Raw genomic sequence first — 6,364 nt, forward strand, 5'->3', positions numbered from 1 at the left:
TTTATACCTGGTATATTCTAGGTGCTTAACAAAAATATACCACAGACATTCCTCAGGTCAATAGAGATAGCCCTAATCTATTCTTTTTAAATAGCTGATAAACACATACACACAATTCAATTTTGAGATAATTGTAGATTCCCTTGCTGTTGTGAGAGACCATATAGACAGATCCTGTTTATCATTTACTAGTTTCTTTCAGTAGAAACATCTTGTAAAACTATAGTGCAATATCACAAGCAAGATATTGACATTGATAGAATCAAGATACAGAGCAGGTCCATCACCACAGAGATCCCTCTTATTGCATTTTTATAGCCACAAACTCTTCCTCCCTGCCTTCCTTTACCTCCCACCCCATCCCTAACCTCTGGCATCCACTAATCTCTTCTCCATTTCTATAATTTTGTCCTTTCAATAGTGTTATATAAATGGACTAATACAGTATGTAACCTTTTGGGATTTTTTTTCTTGCAGCATGATTCCCTCCAGACCCATCTAAATTATTGCATATATCAATATTGTTCCTTTCTAGTGCTGAATTGTATTCCAAAGACTGGATGTACCAGTTTGTTTAACCATTCCTCTGTTGAAAGGGTAGGCCTTAATATTAGGTAGAGTTATTCTTCTCACTTCATTCTTTTTCAAGATTGTTTTAGCTGTTCTAGGTCCTCAGCATTTCCATATTATTTTAGAATAAGCTGTATATGCCTACCAAAAGCCTTGATGAGATTTTTGATAGAAATTTCATTAAACCTATAAATCATTTTGGAGAGAATAGGCATAATTAATATGTTGAGTCTTCCAATTCATGAACACAGTATGTCTCTCTATTTATTTAGGCCTTATATGATTTCTTTCATCAGCATTTTGTAATTTTCAGCACATAAATCCTGTACATGTTTTGTTCAGTTTATAGTTAAGTATTTAATTTTCTTTGGAGTGATTTTTAAAAAAATATTTATTTATTTCTCTCCCCTTCCCTCCTATTGTTTGCTCTCTGTGTCCCTTCACTGCATGTTCTTCTGTGTCTGCTTGCATTCTTGTCATGCGGCACCGGGAAACTGTGTTGCTTTTTTGTTGTGTCATCTTGCTGCATCAGCTCTCAGTGTGTGTGGCGCCACTCCTGGGGTGGGCTGTGCTTTGATTGCACAGGGTAGCTCTCCTTGCAGGAAGCACTCCTTGCATGTGAGGCACCCCTACACCCTGGACACCCCTGTGTGGCATTGCACTCCTTGTGCGCAGCAGGACACGTGTGGGCCAGCTCATCACATGGGTCAGGAGGCCCTGGGTATCGAACCATTGGACCCTCCTTATTGTAGGTGGATGCTTTATCAGTTGAGCCACAACCACTTCCCTGGAGTGAGGTTGTACTTTTAATTTCAGTTTCCGTATTTTTGTTTTTAGTATATGGAATTGTGATTTATTTTTATGTGTTAATCTTGTATCCTGTGATTTGTTGAATGTGCTTATTAGTTCTAGGAGTATTTTTGACAGATTTTCTAGCATTTTGTACATAAAAAAACATGTCATCTAAAATATGGATAATTTTATTTCTTCCTTTCCCATTCATATGCCTTTATTTCTTTTTTCTTGCTTTAGTTCAGTGGCTAGAAATTCCAGCACTATGTTGAATGGGAGAGGCAAGAATAGATGTTTTTGCCTTTGTTCCTGACGTTAGGGGGAAATCACTCAGTCTTTCACCATTAAATATGATGCTAGCTGTATGATTTAACAAATTTTTAATTTTAATATAATTTTAATTTTTTTAGGTACCAGGAGCCAGGGATTGAACCAGGGGCTTCATGTGTGGAAAGCAGGCACTCAACTGCTTGAGTCACATCAGCATCCCTGTATGATTTTGCAGATGTTCTTTATCAAGTTGAGGTAGTTCCCCTCTATTCTTTTTCGTTTGTTTTTTAAAAAGATTTATTTATTTATTCCCCCCCCCCCCCCATTGTCTGCTTTCTGTTCCATTTACTGTGTGTTCTTCTGTATCTGCTTATATTCTCATTAGGTGACTCCAGAAACCAATCCTGGGACCTTCCGGAGTGGGAGAGAGGTGATCATTCTCTTGCTTCATCTCAGCTCCTTGATCTGCTACATCTCTTATTTTCTCTCCTCTGTGTCTCTTTTTGTTGCATCATCTTACTGCACCAGCTCTCCACATGGGCCAGCACTCCTGCACAGGGCAGCACTCCTGTGCAGGGCAGTACTCTGCACAGGCCAGCACTTCGTGTGGGTCAGCTCGCCACATGGACCAGCGTGCCTTCACCGGGAGGCCCTGGGCATCGAACCCTGGACCTCCTATATGGTAGACGGGAGCCCAATTCCTTGAGTCACTTCTGCTTCCCCCCTCTATTCTTAAGTTGTTGAGTTTTCTTTTTTCAAATCACGATTGGATGTTGGATTTTGTCAAAACTTTTTTTACTTTAATTGATATCATAGTATGATTTTTTTTCTTTAGCTTATTGAATATGGTTGATTACATTGACTGATTTTAAAATGTTGAACCAGCCTTGCATACCTGGAATAAATCCCATTTTGGTACCGTATGTGTACATATTGTCTATGCACACACATACATACACACATTGTTGGATTCAATTTAACAATATTTTGTTGAGAGTTTTTGCATCAAAGTTCATGAGAGATATTGGTCTGTATTGTTTTTATTTTGTATTGAACTTGTCTGCTTTTAGTATCAGGGTAATAATGGCCTCATCAAATGAGTTGGGGAGTGTTCCCTCTTCTATTTTCTGGCAGGGATTGTGGAAATTTGGTGTTAATTCTTCTTTAAATGTTTGGTAGACTTCCCTAATGAAACCAGTTGTGATTGGAGGTTTCATTCTCTTTTTTAGAGACTTAAATTATGAATTATATTACTTAAATTATTTTAAGACTATTCTAATTATTTAATTCATCTTGGTTGAGTTTTAGAAGTGTGTGGTTTTTGAAGAATTGTTATATTTCTTCTAAGTTGTCAAATTTATGAGTGTAAAGGTATTCATAGTATTCTCTTATTATCCTCCTAATGGCTATAGGGTTTGCAGTGATATCCCATATTTTATTCTTGATATTGGTGATTTGCATTTTCTCTTTTTTAGTCTTTGTTAGACTTGATAGACGTATATCAATTTTATTAAAAATTTAAAGAAGAACCAGATTTTTGTTTCCTTGATTTTCTCAACTTTTTCCTATTTTAAATTTCATTAATTTCTGCTCTTAACTTTATTACTTCCTTCTTTTTGGTTTTATTTTTATTTTCTTATTTCTAGCTTCTTCAGGTTAGAACTTAGGTTATTGACTTGAGTCCCTCCCTCTTTTCTAATGCAAGTATTTAGTGCTATAAAAGCCCCTCTCAGCACTGCTTTAGATGCATCCCATAAATTTTGATATATTGTATTTTCATTTTGACTCTGTTCTATGTATTTTTTTAAGACTTCCCCTTTGATCCATAGATGATTTAGAAATGTGTTTAGCTGACCCCTGTATCTCAATGGACTTGCAACATCTACTCTCCAGTTCAGTGGACTCACCCAGGACAACTAACAGGAGGAGATGATGCACAAACAATATACCAAGGAACTGAGAGCACCTCCTGTGAACAGGAGAGTCCCATCCATTGGATGTAAGGGATTGAAGCCCCCCTCAATTAATGGTAGAGTGGGTATCACCATCCCAGAGTCCTCAGGATTGGAAAATGAACTATGGACTAAAATAAACTTACTAGTATTCTACTACAGACTTATTGTGATTCTAGCAATGGAAGAAATTATGTATCACTGATGTGGAGACAATGGCCACTGGAGGTGCTGAAGTCAGGGAAAGGGAAAAGAGGTGTAATATGGAGGCATTTTTGGGACTTGGAATTATCCTAAATGACATTGCAAAGGACATTATATACCTTGCCATAACCTACAGAATGGAGTAGGAGAGAGTAAACTAAACATTTAGTAAACTACAATGTAAACTATAATCCAAGCTTAGTGGCAATGCTCCGAAATGTGTTTATCAATTGCAATCAATGTACCATACTGATGAAAGATGTTGCTAATGTGGGAAAATGTGAGAGGTGTGGGAGCAGGGCATATGGGAATCCCCTATATATTCTCTGTAACATTTATGTAATCAAAGTATCTTTTAAAAAATAAAAAAAAAGGAAAAAAAAGTGTGTTTAATTTCCTGTTGTCTTTCTGTTACTGATTTCTAGTTTGATTCCTTTATGGTCCATACTCTATGTGATTTCAATTCTTTTTACATTTTTTGAGGTTTGTTTTAGGACTCAGGGTATGGTTTATTTTAGTGAACATTTTATAGGTGCTTGAAAAAAAATGTGTATTTTGCTGTTGTTGGGTGGCGTGTTCTGTGTATGTCAGTTAGAATCTGTTGGTTGATTGTGTTGATTCTTCTATAGCTCTGTTTTCTCTCTAGCAGTTCTATCAGTTACTAAGAGGGGGTGTTGAAATCCTCAGTTATAACTGTGGATTTGTCTGTTTTTCTTTGCAGCTCTTTCAGTTTTTGCTTCGTGTGTTTTGAGGCCCTGTTGTTTTGTGTGTATATATATAGGATCATTGATCATATATAGGATCATTGATCCATTTCCTAGTGGATTCATCCTTTTATCATTACATAACATGCCTTTTTGTCACTAGTAATTCTCTTAGCTCAAAGTCTACTTTATCTGCTATTAAAATAGTCATGCTTCCTTTTTTTTAAAATTAATGTTTGCATGGTATATCTTCTTCCCTCCTTATGTTTTTAAACTATGTCGCTGAATTTGAAGTGAGTTCTTGGTAAACAACATATAATTGTGTTGTGTTTTCTTAATCGACTTTGACACTCTACTTTTTGACTTGTATATTTAGACAATTTGAAGTAATTACATTTGAGGTAATTATTTATGTGTTAGGCCTTAACACTGCCATTTTATTATTTCTTTCATGTTTATTTCTTTGGTCTCATTCCTGTGTTTCTGTTTTTTCACCTTCCTGTTGGTTACTTGAACATTTTTAGATTCTATCTTGATTTATTTATAGTGTTTCAGAGAGTGTGATTTATATAGTTTTCTTAGTGGTTGCTAGGATGTTAAAATTTACCTATGTGACTCATTACATTCTGTTGGTGTCAACATTTTGCCATGTTGTGGAAACCTTACTTCCATTTAGTTACCTTTACTCTTCTCACTTTAAAATATCCTTGTCTTGAGTATCAGATGATGTTATAATTTTTGTTTTCATCATCACAAATGGCATAAAAACCTCATGAGTAGAAGAATTTACTCATATTTCTGCTCCTTTCATTGCTCCTTCTCCTGTCCAACCTGGAAATACTTTTGTCAGAGAAAATTCCCTTTTTCTTCCTCCCACCTCAGAGGCAACCACTATACTGATTTCATTTTTTATCTGTTGTACAACTTCATATAAACGACCTCATAGTGTATGCAACCATTTTTGTCTGACTTCTTTCACTCAACCTAATGATTTTGAGGTTAATTGATGTTGTTGCATGTTTTAGTTGTTTGTTTTAATTGTTGACTAGTATTCTATTGTATGATATACCACAATTTGTTTATCCATTCTACTGTTGATGGACATTGGGCTTGTTTCCAGTTTTGGGCTAATACAAATAAAGCTACTGTGAATATTCATGTACAATGCTTTGTGGACTTATGTTTTTATTTCTCTTGGGTAAATACCTAGGGGTGGGATTGCTGGGTTGATGCCATTCTTTTATTTTACCTTACTGGGTTCCTGGTAACTTCTTTTCTCCAAAAGTTATAAGATTAGGTGGGAAGAATTACTCTCCTTCCGAAAGTATTAGAATACTTTAATTCCTCAAATGGGGTAGATTTTGCTTTTACAAGGTGCAAAAATTTTAATCACTCTTTTATTTATTCTGTCCCGTTTTTTTCTTGCACTTACCTTGAGTGATTGACCCTGCAGAAATGCTTCAAATTCATCCCTTCCAGCTCCCCATATTTAGTGGATTTGGACTGAGTCTGAACCTCTAACACACTCACTTAAGGATCTTTGTGTTTTTCTCCTTATCAGGTACTTTAGTCTTTCTAAGCTTCTTTTTTCTCATCTACCAAATGAGTATAATAATAGTGCCTTAACTTAATGGTTTGTTGTCATAGTTAAATGAGATATTTTATGCTTAATTATTCACACAGTGAAAGGGATGTGGTAAGGGCTCAAAAAGTATAGCTGTTATGCTATTATTTTATTTCTGTCTCTGCTCTGACTTTATGCTCTGTTTTTAGATATTTTATGTGAATTTTGTCTGGAGCTACTAATTATCTCTAGAGTTAATGCCCCTTCTTGGCACTAGGGAAGGGTTTCCTTTCTCTCTTGGCTTATTA

The 6,364-nt window shown here is 35.7% G+C and overlaps 1 long non-coding RNA gene across 1 annotated transcript; it reads left to right on the plus strand.

Annotated features, from left to right (window-relative positions):
- The first annotated feature begins 1,772 nt into the window (after positions 1 to 1,772).
- Positions 1,773 to 4,176, plus strand: LOC131280073 (uncharacterized). Its single transcript, XR_009187656.2, has 3 exons — positions 1,773 to 1,887; positions 2,018 to 2,062; positions 3,462 to 4,176. It is a non-coding gene; the product is annotated as an uncharacterized lncRNA (long non-coding RNA).
- Positions 4,177 to 6,364: the final 2,188 nt, after the last annotated feature.

Source organism: Dasypus novemcinctus, chromosome 10 (assembly GCF_030445035.2).
Source record: "Dasypus novemcinctus isolate mDasNov1 chromosome 10, mDasNov1.1.hap2, whole genome shotgun sequence".
NCBI classification, from domain to species: domain Eukaryota; kingdom Metazoa; phylum Chordata; class Mammalia; order Cingulata; family Dasypodidae; genus Dasypus; species Dasypus novemcinctus.